This window comes from Coccinella septempunctata, chromosome X, assembly GCF_907165205.1.
Source record: "Coccinella septempunctata chromosome X, icCocSept1.1, whole genome shotgun sequence".
Classification (NCBI taxonomy): Eukaryota; Metazoa; Arthropoda; class Insecta; order Coleoptera; family Coccinellidae; genus Coccinella; species Coccinella septempunctata.
Window position 1 is genome coordinate 7,663,095 of NC_058198.1, and position 13,137 is coordinate 7,676,231.

At 37.3% G+C, this 13,137-nt stretch overlaps 1 long non-coding RNA gene across 1 annotated transcript; it reads left to right on the top strand.

The window, feature by feature from the left end:
• Positions 1–576: 576 nt before the first annotated feature.
• LOC123321255 lies at positions 577–951 on the top strand. Its single transcript, XR_006538833.1, has 2 exons — positions 577–622; positions 858–951. It is a non-coding gene; the product is annotated as an uncharacterized LOC123321255 (long non-coding RNA).
• The last annotated feature ends 12,186 nt before the right edge of the window (positions 952–13,137 follow it).

The window sequence follows — 13,137 nt, forward strand, 5'->3', positions numbered from 1 at the left end:
ACATGATTTTATCAGACCGTCGAATTGTGCTAAAACGGATATCTGAAGCACTGAGTATTTCATACTAACGCGTTCATCATATAGTTCACGTCAATTTGGACATGATACAAATTGCTGCAAAATGACTCCCCAAATGTTTGAATGTTGACCAAAAGCGTCAAAAGCGTGTAAGGGTAGAAGCATCGCGTTCGATATGTGCTCGATTTGAAAACGATGAAGACTTCTTATACCCAATTGTTGCTATGGATGAGACTTGGGTACATTTCTACGATCCAGAAACAAAGCAACAATCGATTGAATGGCGACACTCTGGTTCTCCAAGACATAGGAAATTTCGTGTCCAAAAATCTGCTGAAAAAGTTCTTGCTACCGTAAAACGGGGTTACTTTGAACCACGTGGCTACTTTGAACAAAAAATAAATTTCGTTATATTGACTCATATTGAAATAATCATTAGGCTTAGCGACATCTAGTTTTCACCACTCAATTCGTCACACATTTAAGAATGGTATGGCCACACTGGTATGAAACTTATTTGTATGAAGTAGGTAATCTCGGCATTTCATTTCTAATCTAAAAAAGTAACGTTCGAAAAGGTGTGCAAACTTCTGTTGCTGCAGCCGTAAGTATTTACACTAAATGTTCACAAAATATATTTGCTACAACAATACATTTTCATAGCAGAGCTATATTGAAACAATTTGAAATATTACAACTTACTTTTTTTGTATGAATTTTTTATTACAACAATGAGGTTAGACATCGTTTTCGGGGTTACTTTGAACCGTGTTCAATGAAGCCCTAGCACGTGATCAATGAAGCCCCAGTTACGAATTAGCTCTATTATTATCTTGCAGAAAATGGTCCGCTCTTATAAAAGAAAAATTGGAGCAAGAAAATATGCCAACTTTACACCAGAAGCCTTAGAGAAAGCTCTAAGTGAAATAAAATCAAACAAGAAGTCTTTGCGTGAAGCGTCCAGAACATATGTTAGTTCCTTTCATTTTTTATTATGTTAGAATTCTGTTGTTGATAATAAAATACCTCATTTTATGTAAATTGTGTATTTCTGTTGAATAAATTTTTTTTTCTTCCGAAAACAAGAAGTCTTTGCGTGAAGCGTCCAGAACATATGTTAGTTCCTTTCATTTTTTATTATGTTAGAATTCTGTTGTTGATAATAAAATACCTCATTTTATGTAAATTGTGTATTTCTGTTGAATAAATTTTTTTTTCTTCCGAAAACAAGAAGTTTTTAGTTTTGAAGTGTTCAAAGAAACCTTATCTGTGGAGTTACATCGAAATTGCATGGTTTCATTATATGCTTTCAAAGTAACCCCGACTGCGGGGTTACTTTGAACAGCCACAAATTAATTAAAAAAAAATGTTATTGATCGTTTTGAGCTCTCATTTTTTTGTCATTAGAAAGGTCGAACTGACGCCCGTAACATATATTTTTTTGGAATTTTTCATTCACTGCCTTACTGAAGATATATAGATTCAAAACAAAAAACCGTTCAAAGTAACCCCATTTTACGGTACAGTTTTTTGTGATTGCCATGGAGTAATCATGATTGGTTTTTTGGATCAAGGTAGAACAATAACCGAAGAATACTATTCGACATTACTGACCACTCTACGGGAAAAATATAAAGTGAAAAGACGCGGAAAGCTATCCAAAGGTGTTTTGTTTTTGCAGGACAACGCCTCTGCACAAAAATCTCATGTTGGCATGCAAAAAATTCGTGATTTAGGGTTCGAATTACACCCCCTTTATTCACCAGATTTGGTTCCATTCGACTATCATCTCTTTCCTCAACTGAAAAAAAGTTTAAAAGGTCGTAAATTTTCTTCCAACGAGGAGGTAATAAAAGCTGTGGAGGTCTGGTTGGCAGAGCAAGATGAAACATTTTTTTTTTTGAAGGTCTAGAGACGTCTAATGTTCGCTGTAATGAATGTATCGAATAAGAGGAGAATATATTGAGTAATAAAATATTTTGACATGGTAATTTTGTTTGGTTCTATAGTTGGCTAAGAATTTTTCAAAATATCCTCGTACTAATCGACCTGTTCGAGCATATTCTCAACAAAAAACTGTTTTTGATTTCCTGAAGTCATTCGAAGCTAGAGACGAAGAAGATTTCGAACGAAATTTCAGCAGTGGAAGTTGAGGAAACGTCAAAACGAAAATTCCCTATCCCAACCTATTTATTGAGCGTCTCTTGGCGTGAAATACTTCTTGAGAGCCCCCCGGAGTAAGTCAAATATCTTGTACTGAATTCATAAGATACAGTTGCATATTAAACTTGTCCCGATCCCGCATCTATACAGTTTTCATGTCTGAATTACAACTTTTCCAATTTTGCCGGTCTGGAATTGAGACGAGTAAGCTAAAATGTAAATATTCCAGAGCGAATTTCACAAGTCAAGTCTGTGTAAGAATTTAGATTATTCAAGTTCTCCACATTTCCCGACGTCACCTCCGGTGCATTTCCTGCTTTCATTACTTCTGCAGTTCATCACTCAGACACTTCACCTGTAATTCGTTACGTCAAATGAGACTTCTTTTTGCCTCCTCGGCAAGTTATGGCTTCTTTTATGTCCCACGCCAAAATGTGCCGGTGGTGCGTTTGCGAATAAACACTTCAGGTACAGGGCAATTTTTTTAAATTAACTCCCGTGAAATTTCGACATTGCAATCATCCCCCTCCCCGTCCTTATCAAGTGACACATCCTTCTCCACTTCGCGAATAAATAAACTCGAATTGAATTAAACTTGATATATTTGGTCCCATTTCTTCGCCTTTTCTTCCGCCGGTGTTGGAGAAGAGTTTGAAAGTGGAAAACGAAGATATTCGGAAAACTTTGCCTTTAGTTTTATGCTGTAGTAACCCAGCCTCGATGTGAAGAAATTCGCAAAAAAAAAATCAACAAACTCCCAAATTATCCTACCCCAAAAATTCAAGGAAAAAATAACATGTTTTTCTTTCACTGAAGTGCTACCGGAAGCTTTGAAATGGGAATGAGTCACTGCCTTATTGAGCTATGTAGCCAGTAGATAAACTACACTGAGAAGACGAGAAAATTTCACCAGCTTAGCGACGGTTCGTCCTCTGAAATAAAGCGGCAAAGAAGCAAAGAAATGTAAATATTGTAGTAGAGTTCGTTCAGCTATGGAATCAAGAAGGCCATTCACGAAGAAATAGAGGTACAGGACGTGTCAGAAGAACAACACCACACATGTAAATATTGTAGTGGATTGTATTCAGCTATGGAATCAAGAAGGCCATTTACGAAGAACTAGAGGACATGTCAGAAGAACAACACCACTTCAAGACCACCTAAAGTGTAGGGCCGTGTAGGGCCGTAGGGCCAAAAGCCTTTTTGGCCCTACGGAACACTTTACATCCACATGTGGACCAATGGTTGCAGAGCATGGGACGTCAAACTGTTTATCGCCAGATCAGAAGGTCTGGACTTACCGCCTTCAGTTCGTCCTACCTCTCACTCCTAAGCAACGAAGGGAAAACAGAAAACAGCTGAACTGGGACCTTGAATAGAAGAACATTATCTTTTGTAATGAAAACAGATTCTGTTTAGGCATGCATGACGGCCATGCAAGGGTGTTAAAAAACGAGATCCTGAGTTTTTTGTAGAAAGTCATGAACACCACACTGTTGGAATTATAGTATGGGGGGTTATTGCTTATGGAAGAAGGTCACCTCTGCTATTCAGCAGGAGGTAACATAACCACCATGTGTTACATCGAGAAAGCCGATGAACTTGCAAAAAGGACATCAAGGTTAATACCTGCTGGACCTGAGCCTTTCTGTGGCCTTGGAAAATACCAATACAAGGCAGCGATCCAACAATGGGAGTTGAACAACAGATCAACTCTCTGGAGAAACACTCCTGGACTTACTCAGTCAAAGAAATTCGTGACCTTCACCATAAAACTGCTAAAGCTGTCACGAGCTGAGCTTCGGGTGATGGTGGGACTGCTGACAGGGCACTGTCGGTACAAATATCATTTGTACCGTATGGGAAAGTCAGCAGATGAGATTTGTAGGCTCTGTGGATCAGAAGCAGAAACAGCTGAACACATGGTATGCAAGTGTCCAGAGCTGGCGGACCTAAGAACCACTCATATGTGGAAATCGGTCCTGGATACTCACGAGGTAATGGCTAAGGCCCCTAAGGATGTTGTCAGTTTCATCAACACCATTGACGACCTCCTTGAACCATATGCTCTGTCTTATACCATCGAGCATTAAACCAATCCAACAAGATAATGCACGACCACATGTGATCAGAATAACATCAGCTTATTTTGAAGGAAATCAATGCCTAGGCTCCTTGATCCCTCTGTCCTTCGTTTGGGACATTATGAGAAGAAGGTTAACCGTTTACTCCATCCTACACAGATTCTAACGTCACTTCTAGATATACATCAAGAGGTAGTCGACCATTTTATTAGGAGTAAGCTCTGACTTGTTTCTGTGTGCATAAGACATCGTGGAGGTTCAGCATATCATCACTTTTTCCCTTTCGTGTTATGGTGGATATTTCCCCAATTTTCTTGTGATAGATTCATTAACACCGGGTATATAGTTATTATTAGTTTTCTATATGACTCAGTGTAGATCAGCTTGATGATCAATAAATATTTATCCATAGATTACTGAATTTTCGAATTAGATGTTTTGGAAAACCTGTTCCAGTTCAACTTATTCGTTCTTCGGCGACACATTGTATCATAATCCATTTTGTACGGTTATCATATTCAATGGAGTTTTGTTATTGGATGAACGCGAATCACAACTGTTGTTTACTTTTTCAACATGTGTCCAATACGTCCCGTATATACACCCGCTATTCGGAAATCAACAGCGATTGTGTTAAACCGAATAGCCCGTCAATGAAAACCTAAACCTGTTAAATATCGAACACAATGAAGGGCCCAAGGCTTATAAACGAATGAATGGATTCGTCACAATCACACACCATAAGATTTCAGTAGACGAAATCAATTTGTTTCAAAGTGAAGGGTGGTTGATCGATCTGTGAGGAATTTTCTCAGAGAATTTTCCTTATTCTTATTCCCTGTTGAGAAATGAAAGATGTATGAGAACATACATACATCCATTCGATGTATGTATGTATCTAATTAAACAGCTTGAACAGACGCAGCAACGTCATCTAAGACAGATAATGCACATCAGTTGGTTCCACAAAGTTTCGAATGCAGAATTCTTGCAGCGTGCGAGTTGTACAACAATTGTGACTCAAGTAACGAGGGCCCGACTCAGATGGAGCGGCCACATTCTGAGGATGCAAGACACAAGACTCCCCAAAATAGCTCTATACGGCGAACTCACTGAGGGAGCCCGGAAACCAGGAGGACAGTATAAGCGCTTTAAGGATACACTACATCAATCCCTAAAATCAGTTAATGCTAATCATAACTGGGAACAACTAGCGTTAGACAGGTCACAGTGGAGGTCTTTGGTCCACAGTTATAATGGAGAATCGAGAAGGATACAGCGGCGGCCAGATCTGGTTGGAGACTATCCATGCCCTGAGTGTGGAAGGATCTGCAGGTCACGGTTGGGTCTCTTTAGTCACAGGAGGGCACACAGTCACTAGCACTAAGAAGTTACAAGTCTGTTCGATTTTTTTTTTTTTTGTAGATTTATTCCCGGTAACGGGATACAGCAATGAATGAATGAATGAATCCATTCGATAATGGTTTGGTTCACGAATCAGATTCAAGTAAACCTAATAGTTTAATCAGCAGCTGTAAGATTTATGGAAATTTCATGTCGCGTTTCTTGGTGTTGTTACATTGAAAAATGCGAAATTTTCAGAACCTACAATTCAAACCTTGGAACGAGGAACTTCACAGCAACGTGAAATAACTCACTGCTGAGCTTCCACATTGTGTAAAATATTGCAGAAAAAGATAATAATAAAAGGATGAACAGCGTTTGTGTGTGGCTTTCGTGCAAGTACAATATCCGTAGTATTTGCATAGCCCGTGTCGTCCCATTACAATTTTCTGTATATGAGGAAATACTTCTCGCCCTGTTTTTACAAATTCATATTTCTCGCGATAATTCGGCAATAAAAATTCAGAGCAGAAAACGTCCACGCCATAAAGATGCGATAAAATGAAACAGCAAACTATTTATTCATCGGGAGGCGGCTGGAGAAACAGGGAACAGTTAAGGAGGAATTCCAAGTTGAAAAAACCGAATTATATGAAAATTGGCGAGTCTTAAGTGGGAAGTAAAGGGTGGTGAGGTTGTACCTGATTCTTATGCATAGTCCGTCTTGAATCGGGTCTTGAATAGGGGCGAACAAGGTATATATTGGCGTTTTTGCTCGCCATCTCCGTCTTACGTATTTGCGTAAGAGAAGGATATTATTCAATGTGACTTTGAGCACGGGGGTTGATATTATATTCGAATCCGCATATATTCGCCATTAATACTGAAACAGTCGGTACTAATTTCAATCGGACGGCAAGTCGGATGGGAAGTTTCTGGCTAAAGTTCCTTTACACGTGAGGCAAACAACTGGAAGTCTTCAGGCCATAGTATTGTCCTTTACAAACTTGGCGTCACTTCAACTGGTCTACTGTCCCTAATTTACATTCATATATTTAAAGGGCCATTTAGGACCTATTTAGAGATGCATTAGACCTGTTCCTTCGACTTATTTGTTCGTCGCTGAACGAGGAAATACGGAAGTTACATCGAAGACGATGCTGTGTGTTGTTTGTGTTTCTGCACAGTGGGGCATCTGTTTTTCATCCATGTATTTATAATTCCGCATAATTCCAGCTTTCGCAAACCACCGGAAAACAACAGACAAGCAAGATTTTGCAATCCGATCGATACAAATTAAATAATTGAAAGAACAACAAACCTGACAGCAAGAATATTTATATCAAGGAGAACAGCAAGATCTATAATCTGTAACATTCAATTTGGACCATATAAAATGCAACATACTCCGCTTTTCTGTTCGGTTTCTACTTCAAAAACTAATAAAATCCAATTCAAGTTATAAGTTAAATGTTATTACATACGATGCAGGCGAACAGAAAAAAAAATGCGAATAAAGTACTCGAAAAAGTTATGGATATTGAGTGAATGTGTATTTTCTCCTCGGAAAAACCCAATTTCTACTTGTCAACGTTTGTTTTATTTTCAAGCATGCTGTGTTAATCATGTGGGTGTTCACAGTTGTTGAAAGCACTAATGTATCAGTTCTGCCATCGAAACAAAATGAACCCCAAACCATAACTGAACCTTCTTCAAAAGGATGGACTAGAACAGGGCGTTTTTTTCGTTCATATCACTATTACGTCAATATTTTAGCAATACAGGGTGTATTCGAAGGTGAGGCTTCTTTTAACAGAGGGTAGAACTGGTCCAAATGAAGCGTTCCACCAAAAATCATCTATACAAAATGACAATGTTGAAAAAAAATTGAAAAATATTACTGAAATAGATCCTAATACGACCCTAGACTGTTTGTTAGCTGAATTATAGCAAAGCAGTGGGAAAAAACTTATTTCCTGATTCGACCATGTGGTCATGCTTTTCTAAACAAAGATTAAATGTTGACAGTTGTGTTTATTTTTAATTAAGTGCTTCGATATTGAAATTTCTCTCAATTCCTGGTTTGAACTCATGGACTGGAGAATTTTTCTCCTCATGAAGTAACACTGAAACGGAAAGCTGGAGAGTAAAATGCTTTAATGACCAGTCAAGTTTGAATCTCTCCAAATCATACTCTTCATACCCTCATACAGGGTGTATTTGAAGGTGAGGCTTTTTTTTTCAGCAGAAAGTAGAACTGGTCAAATTGAAGCGTTTCACCAAAAATCACCTATACAAAACTTTCAAAATGACAAAGTTGAAGAAAAATTTAAAATGTTTACTGAAATAGATCCTTATACGACCCTAGACCCTTTGTTAGCTGAATTATGGCAAAGCAATGGAAAAAACTTATCGATTCGACCATGTTGTTTCGTTTAGGATAAAGGCTAGTTCGATCTTTACTTGGTAATGAAAATTGAAACTTACGATTGCCGAATTTTTCTCATTATTTTTCAGTAACGTACACGATTTTATGAAATGGCTCATTTCGATACCAACTGACGGAAGAGACTCAGGACACAAGTATAAAAAATAGAATATTACTCCAAAATCTCACCAATAAAATTCGTCTACATTATTCACGAATTTTTTCACAATGGGCATCACAATCTTCTTGTTCGAGCATTCCAACAATCGTCGTAAAAATGGGATGAAATGGGGAAACATCAAAGCACTTTTTCAACATAACTAACATAAGCACTTTCAAGAAACTGCCTCGATTTTCTACATTTTTTTTTCAACCTAAATTGCACGATACAACAATTATTATTCTCTCAAGTGACCTGATACATTTAATCTGATGAACTTGGTACTGAACCATTCGTTGTCCGGCCATATGTTTATGTTTAGTTTCGTTTTACCTAAGCCGGAGTCACCTTCCACAGTCCCGTACTTGAGATTCAATGAAATTTTGTCGAACTTCGAGGGGTTGTATCTCAGCCATCTTGGATATTTTATATAGACAATTTTTGGTGAAACGACTTATTTTGATGAGTTCTACCTTCTGTCAAGTAAAAAGCCTCACCTGTATATTCAGATATACCGTTATATTTCTGGGAGATACGCGAAATGATTTTCGAATATCGATAAATGATTTGATTTCCTTTTCGAATTAGAATAAGTTTGAAAGTAGTTTTCTTTCAAACAAATACATAGCTTATATTACACTTACAAAGCTATACCAATTTTATATCATCAAACAGAATTTCGAATATAAAATTATGCCCTCCCTACACAAAATCACCTGGAATCGCCACTAAACATGGTATTACTTCGGACTCAGATGATCTCTTCGAATGCTGTTCCCACTGAAGACTCTTTCTCATCATTCTTCGAGAATAGGCGATAATAAATATTGATCTATGCTGGTAGGAGCACAGCCGAATATTTGGAATAACAACTCGATTCAACCCTATCTCCACTAACCCCCTTAACCAATAAAGCCGGGGATAAACAACAACGTCAATATAAAGAATAACAGGGAAACGGCGGGCTTGCCAACCTGGCACGGCGAAAATTAAATTAAAGTAACAAATCGCGAAGTTGGAGCTTCGCTAGCATAAACATGTAACTCGAAATTAACGCGCTTGTTATACGTCTCGTGTCCCATCTTCAGATTTCGACGAACAAACAAGAACAAATGCAAATTAGTCGGGAACATTCGTTCGGCGATTAGCCTGTAAGATATGCCTCCTGCGAATACGTAAATAAAAACAGTATGGCAGAACTGCTCATCAATTCAACCCCTATCTGCTCTTGTATCTTGGCTCAAGTGACTACACCCCCGAGATCTCGCGCTAGGTGAGTTTAAATGGCTCCGAAGCTGATAAAGATACGCACAAATTTTCTGGGATGGGTTGAGTGGCTTCAGTAATAATTTTATTGTCTCTTCTTGTGTGTTGATGGGAGCCGGTGTGCTTGGAAATTATTCCTAGTTGCGGAGTTTGTCGTGCGCCATCAAATGTGGAATTAATTTGAATTTAAATTTTCGAACGTCAGATAGAGAAAGTAATAATAAATTTCAGCGACTGAATTTCCAACTCGGGTAGATATCATGCCATCAATATTCATCAGCATAACGTTGTACAAAATTGTTTTCAGAAGTCCGAAAAAACACCACAGAAATTCTACACTTTGTGTATTCAACCACTTCTGATTTTTCGAAAAACTCCTCGAGAAAAACAATAGAATCTGCAACCACCAAAGACCCTTTCACTAGGATTTTAATGTATACTCATCATTCACAATGATACTCTTCAAAGGAATGAGAAAAACTCGAAGTGAATTTTATTCTGATGTCCAAGATATCCTGATAACTCTGATATTAATATAGATTATTTTGCTCCATTCTTCCAACAATTATTTGAGATATAATTCTATCTAAAAAGATTGATCAGAAGAACTATCTCTAGAAAAGAAGTTGAGAGGTTTTCTCTATTGAAGTTGTTTTCCACAGAGAAAAATTTACTGTGTCAATAAAGTGTCAGAAGTTTTTTGAATTTCTTTCTCGGTTTTTCAATTTTCTACTGAATAACCACTGACTGGTATATCTATGGGAGATGATTCCCCAACATAAGGGTCCTGTAGTGTTCCTCGAACAACTGAAGAATAGAAGAATCATCACTGGACCTGGTCGATTGACCATCTCAGTCAAAAGCAAGATTTGGCTATTATTAGTTTGAGTACTGAAGGCATTTCTAACGATGAGGGTGATCCTCCACCAAGATCAGCAGAAGATTTTTGACGCAGAGATGATATTCCTCCCAGTGCAATTGAAGGACAAGTTATGTACCTATGATTATTTATTTTTTCCTTCATTCATCATCAAGTCTTTGAATAAATTTTGATGAAAGCTTTATTATTCACTTTTTTTTCGTTTTCTGCTCTGTTTCTTTGTTTCAGATATTATTTCGAAATGGAAAGAGGATGAAGAAATTTTTATATCAATGGAAAAGAAGCCCTTCAGCATTAAAAGCTTATTCTGTAAACAAATTTGTCATCACTACACTACTCACGGGGAGACAGGGTTTTTTTACTGAGATTTTTCCCTAAGCTCTTGTTTCATACTCCAAATTGTTTGACACCCCGTTACACTAACCTTTGCTAAACCTCATAAATATGCTATATTGTTTGATAACCAAAAATGTATTGCTTACATTCATAAGAATATATGTATATAAACAGAATTGTGACAGCAGTTTCCTCAAGAATTCGAGAATGCGAACAGAACAGAGATTGCCAATTTACCTGTCCCTATTCTGAGGAATGAGAGCGGGAGAAAACTACCCCCGTGATAACTGCCACCTTTTCCCGGTTGAACTGAAAAGCAATGGCCATGTACATTGAATATCAATATTATGTAGATCCTATGTTGATAAAAGAGATAAAATAAAAGGCAGAAACGTCCCCGGTGACGTCATAACATCACCCCGGAGGGATATCAGGAGGCTTGGCCGATTGGAAGAAGACGTGCCCTACACGTAAATCCTTGCCTTGTTGACTATACTAACAATCCCAGTAAGAGTCCATACAAATGTGACGACATTATAGAGATATATAGGGGCTGTAAGATGGCACCTTCTAGCATCATTCACGTCCGATAGGTTTGGCTGGCTAGAAATTGTCTATTCGATTTCTTGTATTGAAATAAATGCATAGATATTAAGGTGGCATCTCAGTTTGCTCCCTTACGCTGAAAAACATAATGTGCCATTCTGTTTTATGGAAGGGTCGAAATCATCTCAAAAATGAGTACTATATAGGGAGATTTGGCCTGCAATATCGGCATGATTGGCAATTTGCCCCAGAAAATTGACTCGATAAAACGTTCTGTGTATGTGGGGTTTTGAATTCTTCATTCTGTTGATTATTTCTGATGATAAACCTTTTGGAATTCAGCAGAAACTATCAGATCCATGTACATAATCATTATTTCAAAATAAATTCAATGAATTTTGAGACTGCTCCGAAGGATTTCACTATTTTTCACCAATTTTCGTGCATGAAATAACTTAAAAATCTAACAGTGATAACTCGAAGATATTTGATACACAAATCTACCAGTTTTTTGCCCCAATCGAGTGATTCTAAGGTGCAAAATTGAGAACAGAAACAAATAATAGAAAGGAAAGAACCGAACTCTAAAAATTCCAAATATAAATTTTCCAGAATAACTTCTAATTTTTCCTCTTGTCGTTTGTTATCAATGTAGATTGAAAACATCGAACGATTCATCTCTTCACTTAACATGACTCGAAAAAAAAACATTTTCATCCCCTCGTAGATTTGCGCGAGCAGGGTGGAAAAAAGCGACGTGTTGAAAAAACAACAAGGTAAGAATTAATTACTGAAGGCAATTTTATTTTGCCGTTCATTTATCTGTACTTTCGACCGTGTAGCAGGTCAGATGACTCCCTAATAAAAATACACACGCTAGCTGGGGTGTAGGGTGAGAGAAGTGTTCTTGAAGTGCGATAACATACAACCCAATCAACTGAACAATTTATATAGTTGTGTACGGAATGAAGCAATAAGGGAACATTCGAAATTAATTAAAGCAAAGGGGCTTTACAATAGTCTTAACACCTCCACGATATATAGTTCTACCTTCCAAATATCAGCTCCTATAAACGCATTGAAATATTAAACACGTTCTTATCTTAATTACCCCTTAGAAGATTATTTATGTAGTTGGTCAGAAAAGCATTAGTTCGAGGTATATTGTCGCTGAGGATCTTAGGGTTGGAATATATTACCAAATACCTCTTGTGTCATTTCTTAGTTAGTTTTACCTCCGGGTGTCTCTTTATAGGATGTTATAAATGATGGAGATAGTTAGGTTAGCAGCGGAATACTGAAACGGGTCATTTATTAGGCATTACAATATTCCAACAAGAACACACGTTTTGCATGGTATTTCCTATATCTCCCCAAGAGGAATTCGTATAGAAGTTTCTGAATGAGCTCCTTTGTCTCCTTTCAAAATTAAATCGTGTATGAATTTATCGAATCTTACAACACAGTGCGGCAACCCCAATTTTCATACTGAAAGATTGATACGAATTCTTTGGACACAAGAAGAATAGCTGAACTTTGAGACGAAATCAAATTAACTGGATAGAAATTTCACTTTTGTACCTACCATTCCTACACAAAAAAGATATAGATTTCTCTCTTAGGCCATTCTCCATCTTATAAAGTTAAGATTAGCGAGGAAATTTATCAAAAAGAAGGAAATTTAAAATACTAATTGAAGTGTCCAAGCATATTTACAACGAAAAAACTGAATTTATTCCAAGTTAAGGACATTTCAGCTCAACATACCTCGAATTTCAAGGGACTGCCATCAAAGTCTTTTTTTTTAATGTTTTATACCTCCAACTGAGTATATCAAAGTAAAAAATGAGGTAGTGATGGCTGATATTTGTATCAAAAATACAGACAGTTACACCAAGTAGTTAAGCTGAAG